The sequence below is a fragment of the Balaenoptera ricei genome, chromosome 11, assembly GCF_028023285.1.
Source record: "Balaenoptera ricei isolate mBalRic1 chromosome 11, mBalRic1.hap2, whole genome shotgun sequence".
NCBI lineage: Eukaryota > Metazoa > Chordata > Mammalia > Artiodactyla > Balaenopteridae > Balaenoptera > Balaenoptera ricei.
Window position 1 is genome coordinate 8904020 of NC_082649.1, and position 17522 is coordinate 8921541.

Below are 17522 nucleotides of genomic sequence, written 5' to 3' on the forward strand. Positions count from 1 at the left end.
ATGCCTGTCTTTTGGATGCTCTTAATCTCAGAGGTAAATGAGGGAAATAGGGCTTTCTGAGGCCTTGGCCACACATTCCCCGGTGATTATAGTACCAAATACTCATGATTCAAAGTGACTGGTTATCAGATACTAGACACATCTTCTAAATCATTAAAGGGTTTAAAGGTCTGCTTGATGGTCCCATGTTACTAAAATTAATGAGTTTTAAAGTCATTTATTATATTTCTGAAGCTGCATCTACAGAGGTATTCAATAATCTTGGTCATATATATCATTGGAAGGAAAGACAAATTTAATTCTTCAAGAAAGCATGACATGGATATAGATATGTTTCCTTAGTGTGTCCTGTTTACTTTGCTTACAGAACCTCTACTGTGTATATCCGGGACAAACTTCATGAACTCTATGCCAACAGGCATACTTATAGTGCTTCCTTCTTTATGTTTCTAGCAACCTAGAATTTGACATCACAGTTAAAGTAGGTTCTTAGTATATGTATTGCTTTCAGGGGCTAGGAACATCCAGAGGCCCTCTGTACTCACATGATCTTGCCCTTTAAATTATTCCCTAAAAAATTGTCTGATGACAGAAACATTCAATTTCCAGTCTTCATGTGTAAGCTCAAATCTCTGATAAAATGCACATTGTCTGATTGAAACATTCTTTATATTGTTATCATTCATTTCGACTTTAATGTAAATGAAGATCCTGAGAAGTTGTGACTTAGAGTGGAGGGGAGAGCTGGGGTTACTGGGTGCTATTGGGTGATAATGAGGAAAGATTCGCTGAGGGTGGAAATGAATCAATCCTGACTTTGCTTAATTCAACAGTTGTGCATGAGATGAACTTGCTCTCAGTCAGGAAACTAGCACAATTCCTCCAAAAGGAGGAGCTTCCAAACTTTTCTGTAACTAGGAATGGAATCTAAGGCCAGCTCCCATCTCTGGAGGCCCCATCCGTGGGCATCACCATCTATGTCAATGTGGGCAAATCAAAACGACTTCTTTGCAGAAATCTTAGGCATTTATATCCATCGCACATTCTTTATGGTTAACTTTCTTGCTTCTGATTACAGATTTGACTCTTGAAAAGGAGTGATGCAAAAACTTCCTGTCAAGTCATAGAGTTTGCACGTAGAGTTTTCTTTTCTTGTGATGTCTTTGTCTGGTTTTGCTAACAGGATACTACTAGCTTTAGTATAATGAGTTGGAAAGTGTCCCCTTACCTTTTCTTTTTTGGGAAAGTTTATGAAGGATCAGTATTTTTCTTTAAACATTTGATAGAATGCACCAGTGATACCATTGGATCTGGGCTTTTCCTTCTGGAAAGTTCTTTAATTACTACATTGTAGAGGAAAAGAAAGTAGATTAGTGGTTTTCTGATGACCACCTGGTAGTGGTTGATTGCCTAGTAACTGCTGAGGGGCTAAGGGTTTCTTTTTTGAGGGTGACGAAAATATTCTAAAATTAGTTTGTGGTGATGGTTGCACAACTATGTGAATATACTAAAAACACTGAATTGTTCACTTTGAGTGAATGAACTCTATGGTATGTGAATTACATTTTGGTAAAACTGTTTAAAAAACAGGTATTGATTCTGTTCATCATCTCTACTATTCCTGTTTTCAGTATATTATTAATTTCTGCTTTTTTTCTTCTTTTAAATTTCTCTAGGTTTGCCCTTTTTTTCTAGCTTAAGTTGCAAATTTAATTCATTCATTTTCAATTTTTAATTAGTTTACTTAAAGTTATATATTAACCTTTAAAAACATTTTAGCTACATCTAACAATTTTTAAAGTAATACTTTTATTCTGTTGTAAATATTTTGTAATTGCCATACACTTCTATGCCCCTAAAATTATAGCTTCCAAATACATAAAATGTATGAATATTTTGCAATGTCTACTGTGATTTCTGTTTTTCCCCCATGAGTTATTCAGGAGCACATGTAAAAGTTTTAAAAATGTGTCTGTGTTTACTATCTCTTAATGGACTTTTATTTTCATTATTATGTAGTACCTAAATTTCTTTTTTAATAAAAAAATATGTGTGATGTGCCTGAAATTCTATTTTGTCTAATATTGATATTGTTACACAAAATTTCTTTGGTTATAAATTGAATGACACCACTTTTCCCATAACTTTCGATCTTTCTGTGTGATCACGCAATTTTGCTTAGTGTTTCTTATAAACAGCAAATAACTGTATTAAAATATTCAATCTGTTTATCTCTGTCATTTATCAGACAAATTCATTCCATTTTCATTGTTACAATCACTGATATATTTGCACTCATTTCTACCACCTTATTTTTTTTTACTATCTATTTTTATTGGATTTAAATATATATATATATGTGTGTATATATATATATATATATTTCCATGCTCTTTTTGGATAAAGTTGCTGTGTTTTATTTTTTATTTTTTTAGACAGGTCTTTTTAAAAAATATTTATTTATTTTATTTATTTATTTTTGACTGCATTGGGTCTTTGTTGCTGTGCGTGGGCTTTCTCTAGTTGCAGCGAGTGGGGGTTACTCTTTGTTGCGGTGCGTGGGCTTCTCATTGCAGTGGCTTCTCTTGTGGCGGAGCACGGGCTCTAGGCACGCAGGCTTCAGTAGTTGTGGCACGCAGGCTCAGTAGCTGTGGCTCACGGGCTCTAGAGCACAGGCTCAGTAGTTGTGGTGCATGGGCTTAGTTGTTCTGAGGCATGTGGGATCTTCCTGGAAGAGGGATCGAACCCATGTCCCCTGCATTGGCAGGTGGATTCTTAACCACTGCGCCACCAGGGAAGTCCCAGTTGCTGTGTTTTTGTTTTTGTTATTGTTGCTGTTGTTTTAAATACTCTCCACACATCTTTTCTCTCTACTCTTTTGATTTGGAAGTATTCTATTATTTTATTATTTCTATTATTTTAATTACCATCTCCAATCTTTGACCATGATATTTTTTCCAAAGTCTAAATTTATTCAAGAAATTTTGGAATGTTACAAACTCTCTGGGCATATTTAACTACTCATTAAACAACTACTTCCTGGAGTTTTCAAACTTTCCCCCCAAATTGCTAAAATAGCTTTTAAAATTGTTGATATTTTATTAAATTAATCAACATGTTTTGTTAATATTATGTTTATCACCATTTCTTGTATCCCATGTCCTCCCTCTGGGTCCATTTTTTTTTTAAACTTAAATAAATCCTTTAATATTTGTGCTCATAAGCATCAATTGGTGGTAAACTCTCTTGCTCTTTCTTTATGAATCTAAAAACACCTTTATTTCTCTTCTTTTTGTTTTTTTTTAATGATAGTTTGTCTGGGTATGAAACTCTAGACTGAGATAATTTCACTTAGTATTTTGAGGATATTATTCTTTTATCGCCTCGTATCTACTCTTGCTGTCAATTTGTCAGTCCTTTGTAAGTAATCTGTCTTTTTACTCTAGTCATTTTAAAGATTTTTTTTCCCTCCCTTTGTTCTCAGTGATTTGTAGTCTCACTACATTTGTTACCTTGTAGTAATTAATATTTATTTATCCCTCTGGGTCCTTAGATTTAATTTTGAATCTGAGGACTCATGTCTTTTTTCAGTTCTGTAAAAACATTAGCAAATCTCTCTTCAAATATTGCTTTTCTACCTTTCTGGGAAATTCTATTAAATAAATTGGACATTTCCATTTATCCTCTAAGACCTTTAACTGTTTTGTCATATTTTTCTTTCTTTATCTTTTTGTGATGCAGTCTAGTAAAACCCTCAGGGCTATCTTCCAATTCCCTGGTTCTGTACTGTCTAGCTGTTTATCAAAATTTTTTTCAATAAATACTTTTTTCATGTCTAAATTTTTTACATTGTTTCTTTTAGATTTACCTATTTTAATTTCTTCCTGATTTTGCTTGCCAATTATGTGTTCTATTTTTAGTGGATGTTATTCTTTCACTTATCTCCTTTATCATCCTGAAAGTCTCTGTCAGGCTATTCTTGTACTTTAATTTTGTTTGGCTAAACGTATACCCTTTTTTATATTGATTTATATTGGCTATGTCTTAGCATTCTTTTCTTTGTTTTTGGTATCATGGTTTCTAGGCTCATTTTGAGAAGGAATTAAGTTTTCTTTTTGTTGTTTTCCTTCTCTGCTTATCCTTCTCTCTCTAGTTTTTATGATTGCCTCCATCTGGCTTCTTGGGGCTTGCCGACCAAACAAGTCTTATGTTAACAGGTTTGGAGCTCACATACCTTAAGGATTATGGCCTCAAGGATTAAGGTTTATGGGCAATCTGGTCATAGAGCCAGAAGTTAGCTCCTTTTGGTTCCTGGAAATGAGGCTGTTTTTATGTCCTACCAATTCAAAGAGGCAATATTCCCAGGCAACAATTAGCAGAGCTTTTCTCAACCTTTATTATTACTACTACTAATACTACTGTTGTTTTTTTTTTTTTTTTAATAAGGGGACGTTCCACCCCAGTCTCCAGCTTGAGTCCTGTTGCCACTTCATACTGAGTAATTTTAATTACTATAATCTCAGATGAACAAAACTCCCAGGTATCTTTGCTTGCTTCCTGCCCCAGAAGCAGGCCCAGATCTTTGTGCCATATGCTACTGATTGCTTTGCTTTTCTGGTACGCATACCTAGTCCAGGTAGGTGCTTATTGTGTTTTGAACCTACTTATATCATTTTACTTTTTTATTTATACTTCACCTATCATTGTACTTATTTGAAGGGGGGATTGAGTATAAAAAGCATATACTTACTAATATAATCTTAATACCTGCTTAGGGTGATTCTTGCTTAAATACAATTTCCAAATTGCTTTAAAAATAATTTGAGCCCAACTGAAATAAACACTTTCTTAATGCTTTCTTAAACTTTAGAGCAGTGTTGTCCAATAGCAATGAAATGCAAGCCATGCCACATACATACTTTTACATTTTCTAGCAGCTACAGTAAAAATATTTTTAAAAAACAGGTGAAATGAACTCTCATAATATATTTTAGTTAACCCAATATATCCAACATATTATCATTTAAAATAAAATCAATATGAAATTATTAATGAGATAGCGTTATTCTTCTTTTCACACTAATTCTATGAAATCTAGCATGTATTTTGTACTTACGGCACATCTCAATTCAGAAGAGCCATGTTTCAAATGCTCAATAGCCACATGTGGCTCATGGCTTCCATATTGGATGGTGCAAATTTATAGTATTTATCAAATAATAGTAAATCTAATCACCATCATCACCAGTTTGGACTTTTTAAACTTCTTTTGTTCCAAGAATTTCATTAAGTAATTAAGACACACAGAGCAAAATTTAGATGGCCGCAAAAGCTGTATGGTCCTCGATATTATACTTGTCATCACATTGCTAGTATATTTGGAGAACTTTCCTTAGCTGCTTTTTCTGAACTCAGGAAAGATAGTGAAAGTCTTGTGTGTACAAATTTACGACAGAAATAAGACCATTTAGGCTTTCAATCTTGAAAAACTGGTTTCTGAAAAATCAAAGTTTCCGTTTTTTTCTGAGTGACAGGAAATGAGAATATATAGGGTTTGAAATGGTCATTACGTTAATTACTTAATGAATTAATTAAGAAGTTAAACTCCATTTACTACCGAAAAGCATTTGAAGGTGCTAGTAAGAATTAGAAAGGAGTCAGAAGTGTAAAGTATGATGGAGTTTTATGAGTTTATATGGATTTTCTTTCAGTTAGGATTAATTTTCAATTCCCCCTAGACATAGGATATTTGGTTTTTCTGAGTGTTCTAACAATGATTTTGAAAGGCTGTTTACAGTCTAACCTCAGGTATCTCAGACACCTAGGTAGATCTGTTGGGTACAAGAACTCCTTGCCCCTGTGTGGTATTAACAAACCTTGTTACTTCCGGGGAAAGTAATCCTTTCAAAATACTTGGTTATATTGTTAAATCACTTGTTTTCTAAACCATGGGACTACTTTCTCTCAAGATCTCGAAATCACACTCCTTTATAAAATTGTTTATTTCTACAGCTTAGAAACATTGATAGTTCATCAACCTCTTGATTTTATGGCCAATCTTTAGACATGCTAATTTGTCACATCTTTTGAAACCCCTTCCTTCATGGGGAGTGGTTTTCCCCAGTAATTCCCAATCATGTTATATTTAATGAGAACAACACCAGTAATCACATTGGTACATAGCCCTTTTCTCTTTGGAATCTCTAAATGGTTTCCAGATTGGTGAGGGGTTGGTTTTCAAAAGCTCCTTGTGAAGAAAGAAGGGGAGGGGATGAGTTCCTAAGCAAGGTAGTGGGGATGAGGCTCCGGACAAAACTGAATCGTTACCCATGTTGTTCAGTCCATCTGTGCTGTAACATTTCCATCCTGACTGAATGTTCCAATGAGCTGAGATGCACCTATTTGGCAGGGACTCCTCTTATGCTGGCTGGGGAACCATCATGCTGTCATCACAGCTGGATATGACAGGTTCCAGGAACTCAGAAATTGTTCTTGACATGATGGGAAACATATTTCTGTCTGAGCATCAGGAATGCGTCATTTCCTATGTAAGGAGTAATAGTACTGCTGCACCCCCAGCTCTTTCTATCTCAGTTGCCATGGCTTATTGTTCCCTATGGCACTTATCACCACATAACATGTTACATACTTGTTAATTTTCTGCCTCTACCCACTAGCAAGTAACCTCCATGAAATCCCTAGCTTTGTCTGTTTTGTTCACAGGTGTGTTTCCTGCCTCAGACGCTTAGTAGGAGCCCAGTAAATCTTTATTGAATGAAAGAATGAATTTACACGCACGAATCCTGCCTTCTTTCAAATAGTTAAGTGGAGTTAGGGAAGCCTAGATTGAGATCACAGCGCTCTGGTTTGTGAGCTGTGAGATCTTGAGCAAGTTCTCTGGCTTTCAGGTGTCTCAGGTATGAAATGGAGCAATAATATGTACCTTGTAGGTCAATTGAGGATTAGATGATGTCAAATTCTCAGGCAAGCTCAGGACCTGGCCTGCAGTAAGCACTCAATAAAGGGCGACTATTTGGAAAAAATGCATCACTATTCCAGTGGTTCCTCACCCAGAAAGTTGTTAGCACTCAGAACCAGCTGTTAGAATTCAGAACCTTCACTTCAATCACAGAGGTTTAAGCCTCAGGGCTAAGTCACATTCCTTCAAGGATCTGGGCAAAGACCTGGGCCTGTCACGGGTCCCAGAGTCTTTAAGGCAGCAGAATGTGCTTAGGGGTTTTCCAGCAAATTTCAACACAGTCTTCAGGAATACCTTGTTCCGCACACTGGGGCCATCGGTTGGCTTTGTACCCCAGCCCAGTGGGGACAGCTGCCGAGAAGGGGAGGGGCTCATGATGCCCCACAGCATGTAGCTTTCAACAAACAGAAGGGTAAAAATTTGGTTCAGCCCCCTCTGGCTGGGGGTTATCAAGCTGGCTTTGCTAAAGGGTGCTTTGTCCTTATTTGGATGGGGTGAGAAGTGGTGATGGGAGGCAAGAAAGTCTGGGGTGGGGTCCCTCCTAGACCCCGGATTACCAGCCGTAGCTGTTAGCTAGTGCTGAAACAGCAGCGTCAGCGTGGCGACAGCTGACTCACAGCCCAAACCCTCATCTTTGGAAAGAGAGATACCTGGGCGGTCCTGCTCCTCCTCCTGGGCTCTCCTGGAGGAGGCGTACCTCTGAAAGCAAGTGAGTGTTAAGTGCATAATCTTATCTGCTTCTCAGAGCACAGAAGGAATACTTTACCAATCATTTGAAATAAGTGGCATTGCAAAAATGCAATATTAAGCTGATAAGCATTCCTGAAAGCTCCAGGAGTGGGTAGATGTAGGATCACTTCAAGCAAGCTAATAATACAGTGTAATAAGTGAGACAGAAATGTGAAAAGCCACTTTGGAGTTGTTTGCACTTTTACGCATGTGAGCTATTGTTATCATTACTAATACGCAGACTATATGTTTCAGATGAAGAAAAGGGAGGTAAAAGGATTTAAGAAACAGGGTGTGCAAATAAAGATTTCTATTAAAACACATATGTGCATGCATGGGTGTGCTTGTACACATGCACACGCACACATGTGCACGTACACTGTCTTTGCAAGGTACTCGTTCTCTCTGACTTCTGGACAGAAAGTGGTCATGCGGAGCCCTGACCCTACACACTGTGCCCACTCCCAGCTCCCACCTCAGCTGACTCCCCGCAGGAATGCTAGGAACGCCCTCCCTCCCCCTCCCTGCCCCCCCTGCCATCCCACCTACCAAAATCATGGGCTCCAATCCCAGAGCCTGGAGAATCCTTCCCTAGGCCTTTCACGGTGATCCACATTCTACTTTCTCTAAATGTCTGTCACATGTTTGTGTTGTCCCGTTTCTGTAACTGGAAATTTGTTTTTGTAACTGGAAGAGGGGAATAAACCAATCCCTTCACTCCATTCCCCATACTGTCGACCACCCTGAACAAGGTAGGGGCTACGGGGCTTCTTGCTCAGAGGGTCATAAATCTTCACACTCCCTCTTCCTCTGATGGAAGGTCTCTGAGAGGCCTCCCTAGGACAGGGAGGTGACCCAGCGGACAGAAAAGTAGCATTTCAGAGCTTTTGCAGGGCTTCCTGCAGCCGTCTATGATTAGTGGGTCCTGACTTATCTGGGGTTTCTTAAGCAGGGGTCAGGGGTCCAGGGGCAGCCTGGAGTCCCTCTGAGGGTGAGCAGAGCCGGGGGTGGGGAGGGGGGGGCGACGACACTTGACACTTTCCAGTACATTGATATAAAGTATGAATTCCACAGGCTAGAATTACACTGTATTAGTGTGGAATGGGTTATGCTGTATTCAAAAAACATGCTTGTTCCTAGATATTGAAGTACATCCCATGATGTTAAAAAGTAGTGGTTATTTCTGGAGGTGGTGAGTGTGCATGGTGTGTGTGTAATCAGCAGGCCCTCCTTCAGTGGCCCGCCCTGGAGACCCCCAAGGAGACTGTACTTCAAAGCCCCTCCCAGATCCCATGCAGTCAAAAACTTCATTGAGCACCTACTCTGTGCCAAGTAATGTTCTATGTAAATTAACCAGTTCCCACCCCCAGGAGGTCACAGCCTGCCAGGAGGCCAGAGGAGACAAAGGCAGAGGGTACACAGAGCGGTGGCAGGGGGAGGCTGATAGCCCAATTTAGATGAGTAAGATGATTAAACACTGATGTGAAGCGAATTCTAGAAAGAATTCCTCTCTCCTGGAGTAGAAACAATTTCCTGTAATTCTTTTATGGAGAAATCTAATCTCATGAGGGTTTTTTTTTTTTTTTTTTGTCCTTTCCTGACTAATTTGTTTTTCTGGGGTGTGTGTGTGTGTGTTTAACTGTCACTGAGATTGCCATACACAGGGCCTTGGCATAGCCTGAACCCCATGTCACTTTTACTCTTCCTTAAACCCTTTCAGTGCCCCCCACACCACTATACACACCATACACACACCCCACACGACACCACACACACCCCTTCGTGTTGGGATGTCCTAAAATGCAGTGACCTGGGCTTACCAGGTGCCTTGCAGTCTTCCATCGCATAACATGGCCGTGGGGAGAGGGGACACTGGGCAGGTCTTTCTCCCCCTAAGACAGTTTATGGCTAAGAGCAGCCTCCGGGGAGTTTCTGGGATCTGTTCTTATTCCTATTCATACCTTTACATCAAAACTGACTAGGAACATAATAATCCTTATGACTTGCTTGAAAGGACATAGGAAGTCAGGTTTTTTTTTTTTAATTTACTTTTTCTAAAAGGTTAAAATTAAGGCAGGAAGGAGCAGAGCATCACTCCACTGGGCTCGGCTGGGACGGGTCGTCTGCGTATCTTTCCCATTTTATGCACGGTTCACCTTCCTCAACTACATGGGGAGTCACCTCGGAGGTGATTTCAGATGCCCTCCTCACCCGCACGCTTAACCCATCCTTCTCAGGCTGTTCTTCCACTGCCCGGCCTCTGCGCTTCAGTCATTTCCCCTCCTGAAAATGCTCTGGGCCTCCCAGTCTCCTGGCTTGACTCATCTTTGCCCCCTGACCTGAAAGAGTAACCTCTTCCTGTCACCCCTCCATCCACTGCATTGAGTCCTACCCCTTCCGGAAAGCATTGCTGAAATTCCACCTTCTTCATGAAGCCTGCCCGAATCCACTGAGCCAGGACAGCTCACTTCTCAACTTGGAGAGGATTCTCTGTGCTCACGTGGTGCTGATCTCATTCATTTATTTGACAAATATTTGTTAAACAGCTAGTATGCACTAAATAAACATCACGCTCCTTGTGGGAGATACAGCGATGGATGAAACACAAAGCTTTCTGTCCTATTGTTGGTCCCCAGACTGCTTGTAGCTTCTTTGTACAGGAAGACTGGGTGTAACACTTCCTTGTACCCCCCAGAAGGTAGTAAGAATTCAGTCGAATTTACTGAACTGATTAACCAATGAAGTCATTCTTTCTTTCGTGCAATGCCATACAGAGTTTGAGTCAACACTGTAAATAACCCTTCTGAATAACCAAAGCTGAGTGTGGAAAGAAGAGGAATACATTTCACTCTTATTAAAAACAGCATGTGATTGTTTTCTGTATCAAATGTAGAATCCCGGTTTTATCAAACATATCTCAGAGAAACACCCCAGCCCCCAAGACGGACAGCGGGTGTAAACATCTCCCCTTCCTGCTCAGAGACTGGAATTCCAGAGCCTGACATGTGAAATACCAGTTCTCTTCTCCCTCCCAAGGATGGAAGCTAAGCCCCGAGGGTATTTGCGTGTTTAGACCCTCTGGGTGATGCCTACTACAGGACTGGGAGTTAGCTCAGCCCACAGACCACTAGCAGAGGGGCTGAGAAAAGACAGACGGGGCTCAGAGGAAAGGAACACAATTGCTCAGTGACCCACAATCTGGATCCTAGAAGCCTCATTATGGTTAGACACATTGCTTCACTATTAACCTTGTTCTTTGATACATACATTCTCATGTGTACACTGTGTCTTTTTCTAACCAGTTCCTCCTTCCCACCAACACCAACATACTAAAAGATGGCAAATGGCACGTATACTGGCATTCTTCTACAGCTTAAGACCCAGTCAAGACTCTTGATGCCTTAAAAGAAAAACAAATGACATCAACTATTTCCTTCCTGATAACTACACTACTTTAAAGGAACACTGAAGTTTTGTTTATAAAAATACACTGATGATTACATAACCACTGAGATCTACATTCTCACCATATTTTGTTTATTACAGACTCAATTAAAAATTTCAGCCCTTGTGTAATCTTCCGTAAGTTTTGTGGTTTATTTGACAATCTGATGAACCTTCACACTTACCTGAGGGTTGGTTGTGCGTTTTAAGGTGTCAGAGCATGAGGAGTTCTATGCTGAGGTGAAGGAGGCTAAATGGAATAGGCTTCCTGTCTTAAATTAGCCATTAGGTCATAGGCTTCTGGGGGCCCCATGACATCAGGTGACCAGAGTGGTGGAGCAACAGGAGTCCATGAGTCACATGATGGCTGGGGAGGAAACTGAACAATTCTCCTGTCTAGCTGAGATTGTTAACGCCCAGGCTGGGGAAGAGCTGTGTCACCCTTCTGTGGCCCTGAGCTGGGCAAACCTGTGGGTTTCTGGAGAAGCCTCTGTTTGTATGGCTAAATAATAAAAGACTGTCTTAGATGGGCCTATGCTTATACTGAGTGATGAACCATTATTAGAGTCCTGCTAACTGATCATACTTTTGACTGACTAATGAGGAGTCTTATGGTTTTCAGCAGTCAAGTCCATGGGCGTTGGGAGTGGGCCAGAGGAACTCGTCCGTCAGTCCTTCTGCACCATGCCTTCTTTCCTCCTCTTAATATCAGCAAACGCTATGCTCTGAACTCAACGTGTGCCTCCAAATTTATACATTGAATCTCTGATCCCCAAAGAGACGGTATTTGGAGGTGGGGTCTTAAGAGGTAGTGTGGTTTGGATGAGGTCCTGAGGGTGGAGCTCCCATGATGGGATGAGTGCCCTTACAAGAAGAGACAGCTTCTCCATCACATGAGGACACAGCGAGATGGCAGCCATCTGCAAGCCAGAAAGAGAGCCCCGCTAGACACCAAATATGCCAGCAACTTGATCTTGAACTTCCTAGCCTCCAGAACTGTAAGAAATAAATGTCTATTGCCTAAGCTGCCCAGTCTATGGTATTTTGTTATAGCAACCCAAGCTGACCAAGACAAGCTGTTTGTACTTGTTGAAAAGAAAATTGCTCACACCCAACTCTTTTAAGCACACTACCCTCTTTTCTCTTTATTCACCTAATAATTGTAGTATTTAATTAGCATCTTTTTATGTACTCTCCTTTATCTTTTTATCTGTCCCAATATCCTTTTCCACCTCACTGCTTATCTCTTCTGCTTTTACATAATTACCTGGATAAATCCTAGTGCATGTATGTCAAGACTCAGCTCAGGTGTCCCCTCCGACATGAAGCCTTCCCTGCTCTCTTCTCCTTCACCCCAGCCTGGATTCAGCACTCCCATAGCACCCCGCTGTGGCTCCTACCAAAACCTCTATTCCTCTGTGTTCTACTCTTTAATGTCCTTCACTAGACTGAGTTTCTCATTGAAGGCAAGAGTGTGTGCTGAGTTCCAGGAGCAGAGCCTAGAGCAATAGGCGTAGAAAATGCTTATTGAGTGAAAGATGTTTTTCAGTGAAATCCTTGGAACAGAGAGTTAAGTCGTGGATACAAATTAGGGTCAGTGTGCAGGGAAGGACATGGGGGAGATGTGCTGGGCAAAGACTAGGGAGCCGCCTGGGGTTAGGTAGGAACTTTCAAGTTAAAATGGGGCCTCAAATGTTGCTGAAATTGTTGAGACAAAAGCAGTGAAGTAACAGAGGAGTCTGTAATGGAACCGGGTTGTAGAAGACCATAATGCGGTATCTCAGGAAGTGATGAAGTTCAATATGGAGTGTCAGAGACCCTAGAATTTTTACCCATTTGAACAACTGTCATGGGTTAAATTGTTCAAAAGATGTTGAAGTCCTAACCCCTAGTACCTGTGAATGTGACCTTATTTGGAAATAGGGTCTTTGCAGATGATCAAGTTAAGATGAGGTCACTAGGTTGGGCCCTACTCCAGTATGAATGGTGTCCTCATAAAAAGGGAAAATTTGGACACAGAAACAGAAACACATGAAGGGAGATGATGTCAAGACATAGGAGAATGCTATCAGTAAGCCAAGGAATGCATGGGGCTGCCAGAGGCAGGAGAAAATAATGGAACAGGTTCTCTCTCCCAGCCCTCAGGAGGAACCAACCCTGCAGACACCTTGATCTCAGTGTTCCAGCCTCCAGAACTGTGAGGAAATAAATTTCTGTCATTGAAGCCACCCTGTTTGTGGTACTTTGTTAACGACAGCCCTAGAAAACTAGTATAAACTTCTCCACCAGACTCTGAATGGGGGTAATTTATCCTGGAATCTCTAGCACCTGGCATATTCACGAGATGTTTGCAGGAATCTGAGGAGTAATTCGCCGTGACAGAGGCTTGAAGTGCCTCTAAGGCAAGCTTTCCTCAGACTTTAAGTTGCAGGACAAGAGGCTAAAAAGGGTAGACAAATGAGAGGCTGGAATTGGTACACACCAGAATTTTGCCCAAGCTTTTACTGTCACCACCCACCCTCCACCCCCAAATCATGACACCTTCTCGATACAGAGACCCCAGCAAGACTCCAAGATCCAAGAAGGCCGTTTGTGTTTAAAGCCATCACTGACTAACGAGGATGAGTGAGAACACGATGTCCTCACCCTGGGTCCTGCCCCCATTCCTACCCTGGGGTTTAGCTACCCCACAATTGCATAGGAAACTCTTGTTTCTTATTATTTAAAGGTTAACTTGAAATTCATTTCTGATGAGAAAAGTAAGAAAACTCTGGAAAGCTGTGCTTGAGTAAATGTTTTACCTTAGGTTAGCTTCCAATTCCAGAAACTTTGAAAACTATAAAGCTGGAGTGATGGATTTATGTGGTTCCCTGACCAATATAGATATTTGTAATAATAATAATAATAGAGCAAAAGATAGCACAACCTCAGAGTTTTTTCCCTTTACTCAGCTGAAAATTAAACCAGACAGGCAATTACCAAGGTTTTGCCATAATATATAATATGTATACACCGCATTTATGGCATATTTCATATTACATGGTTATTATTCTGCATTTTCATCCAATCATCTTATTTTTATGTGGTGAATGCCTACAAGCTAAAAGTCAAGTGAGAAAGGCACTGGTGGAGAAATAAAACACAGACTCAGTAAAATAGGGCCCGTTAAAGAATGTGACCACCATTACAATGGACCACAATTGGGGGTGTTGACAATGAACTCTTGAAGACTGGGAAAATACTAAGGTACTAAGGTGAGAAGCACCATCTCTAATACCATTTTTACTGCTCCAGTTCTGTAATTCATCCTACTATCATACACAATCATTCCTCATTTGTCTTTCTCAAGCATCATGGTTAGATAGCTTTGTGAGTACTTTTGTAATGTTCTACTCACTTAACTAAAAAAAAAAAAAAATTAAACGAGGAGAGTACCATGTTAAAATAGAATTGACGATGTCTTTAAATATGTTTTTTAGACCCTAGAGAATGCCATTGTATATTCTGACATGTTATTAGAGGAAAACGAAACTGCTCTATTAAATTCTAAAAATAAACTTGGATCCATTTTTATAGCTCATTCAACCGATTTTCTAAGTTATGAGTCATTTGTTTGGTGCTTTTGGTGTTTGATGTCATTTACTTGAAGCTAAGTTGAATCCTATTTTGGGTATGTAAGCAAAGAAATGAAGGATTATAGTAAATTGGCCTGCTATTCAGAGTTAAAAAAAATGTTTTTCCTAACAGTGTTTGGTCTATCTTTTCTTTTGCCTTCTTTCCTCTTTCTAAATTCCTGAACTTCCTCTGTCTCTTCTTCTGGAGCTAAAGTTTTGTTTTCTTTTGTTTATTTCTTTCTCACTTGCTCTAACTTTTCCCTTTTTTCTTCTGGAGTTAATGTAAACCATCACCACTGGGAAGTCCGGAGTTTTCCATCCTGAGGATAAATGCCGCTCAGCCAAGTAGGTCTGAGGGTAAAATTCAACTTCTTAATCATATTCTAAAAAGTAGGATTGGTAGAGAGAAGCTCTTTCTTTTTCCTCCAATGTAGGAGAAAGTGGTCACGTGAAGTATATTAAAACTGAAGGATGTAGATACCACTTACTGGCACCGTAACTTATATGTAAGTTATCATCTGTTATAATTACATATTGGACCATATATTCTGACTTTGAGAACCAAAAATCAGCATGCATATGTTATGAGCAATTCTATTCTGACCCACCAAAGAGCAGTAAATGACAAAGCAATCTGTCAAAATATGTAACTTCTTTTCTGTAATCACTAGGTATAGTGAGCTAGTTAAACGCAGGATGTGGGACCATTTATTTCTGCTCTGTAGCTTAACGTCTAGCTCACAGTAAGGCTTCAAAGGTCAAAGTGAATCAAACTAAAGGAGTAAACCCTTGATGAGAATCAAATCTGTAGCTGCCTGTTGGAATAGGCTTTTCTCTCCTTCCCTTAAATTCTGGGGAATTCCTTGTAATCTTTGAGTAACTTGATTCAGAGCCTAAGCACTTGATTCTAGTCTTTCATTTTCTTATCACTGACTGTAAACTTTGAAGAAATTACGGATTCTGTGTTGCCTTAGCAGACAGAGCTTGTAAATGCACTGTATAGTGGGGAATTAACAAAACCAACTCAATTCACAGTGGCTGCTGTGATCAGAACAGCTAATGTGGTCAACCAGAATAAATCTTAGAGGGTTGCTTTCCTTTCGCCAGAAACAGAAATGCATTCTTGGGCATAAATCAATGTATGGCTTAAGGCCATCAAGTGGATTTCTCAACCGTCTTCTCTATGGTGCAGTGCACTGTGTTGGAACCCCATAGCTTGAATTCTTGATCCTCAAGGCATGGCCAGGACACTGAACTCCAGGTCAGTTAGGAATTCCTGGCAGTGCTTAGGCGTCCAGGTAGTCACGTGAGAGGCAGCGGAATTCAAACAGATGTTATGCTGGGGTGTCCAATTCTGTGCAGAGTCAAAGTGATCCCCACGTAATGATCCTGTTTGAACACTCATCCCTGTAGGCTATTTGGAGACATTTAGGTGATAATAGAACCACCTATAGCCTAGTTGGATGGAAAGAACATGGCATTTAGAGGCAGCCCAATGTGGCTAAAAATTCTGGCTCCAACATTTACTGTGTGATCTTGGGTAAATTACTTAAACTCTTTGAGCAGCATAGTTTCCTCATCTACAAATTAGAAACTATTCCTATATTGTAAGTTGTTATTTCAGATTAAATGAGATTATACCAAAAAAAGTTCTTACTACAATTCATGGCATACAGCAAATACCAAATAAAAGATAGCCCTTCTTCCTCTCCGCCTGCTCTTCTTATCCTTCCTATTTTTCTTCTTATTATTTTTATTCTGTCTGTGTAACTGGAGCAAATACTCAGCACAGAAGGCTGCAACCATCGTGCATAGAACCAGGTGTGATTCAGGATGCTGGGCCTCCTCCTGGCCTTGTGTGAGTGTGTGTGTGTGTGTGTGTGTGTGTATGCACGCATGTGCAAGAGCAGGGAAAGGGTTTTGGGTGGAGGGAGAAGGTGACAGACTTTCTAAGGCAAGGGTGTTATCTCATACAGCCCAGTGCCTGAATTCCCCACCCACCTCCTTCACAGCTTAGGCTCCTTGAGCCAGAGCGGATGACGTGCTGTTTTGATATGATTGCTAACTCTGCAGCCTCTCCAATCCCCATGTCCTAGAGGGTGTGTGGAAAGAGAGAGGCGGTATCTTTCTAATGGATGGCTCTGCACCTCACGAAGACTACTCTCAAGTTGACGGGATTCAGAGGGTTGCTGGCCTCCAGTCACCCTTCCCTTCACTCCAGTCGCCTTTTGGTGAAAGCAGGGCTACTCAGAAGCTTTTTCATCAAAACATTATCAAATGCCAGCGTGCACGTGGCCTGAGCGGAATATGGGCTGTTAAAGGCTTGAGTGCTGCCTCTCTTTCATGTTTGCACAGCAGCTGCTGCTCTTCGCTGGGCCAGCCCTATAGGCTGCAAAGGACGGGGGCGAATGGTCCAGAGCAAGAGTCCACTGAACTGGAATGGAGCCAGGGATGAGTGCACAGAGCCAATCCAGCCAGGGACCTGAGAGCCCTTTCTTCCTGTGTCCAGCCTCGTTTGCTCTGAAGACAGACGGGGAACATAAAGGCTCTCTTCTGGCTGTGATGAGGCATTCAGGTGATAGAAAAGAAAGCCAGAGAGAGGCTGGGGAAGCGAGACAGGAATTGCTGTTTATTGACTTGTTAGTGACCCACAAGGTACAAGGCCTTTCACTTGGCTGCTTCGTTATCCCAAACATTGGGACAAGGAACAGTCAAACGGAACACAGTAGGAATCCATGACATAGAATTTGACAGAC

General features: G+C 40.7%; 1 protein-coding gene across 1 annotated transcript in view; it reads right to left on the reverse strand.

Moving 5' to 3' along the window:
- NEDD9 (neural precursor cell expressed, developmentally down-regulated 9) overlaps positions 1 to 17522 on the reverse strand; it is a 292795-nt gene that overhangs the window by 204976 nt on the left and 70297 nt on the right. The gene's annotated exons all lie outside the window — the stretch shown is intronic.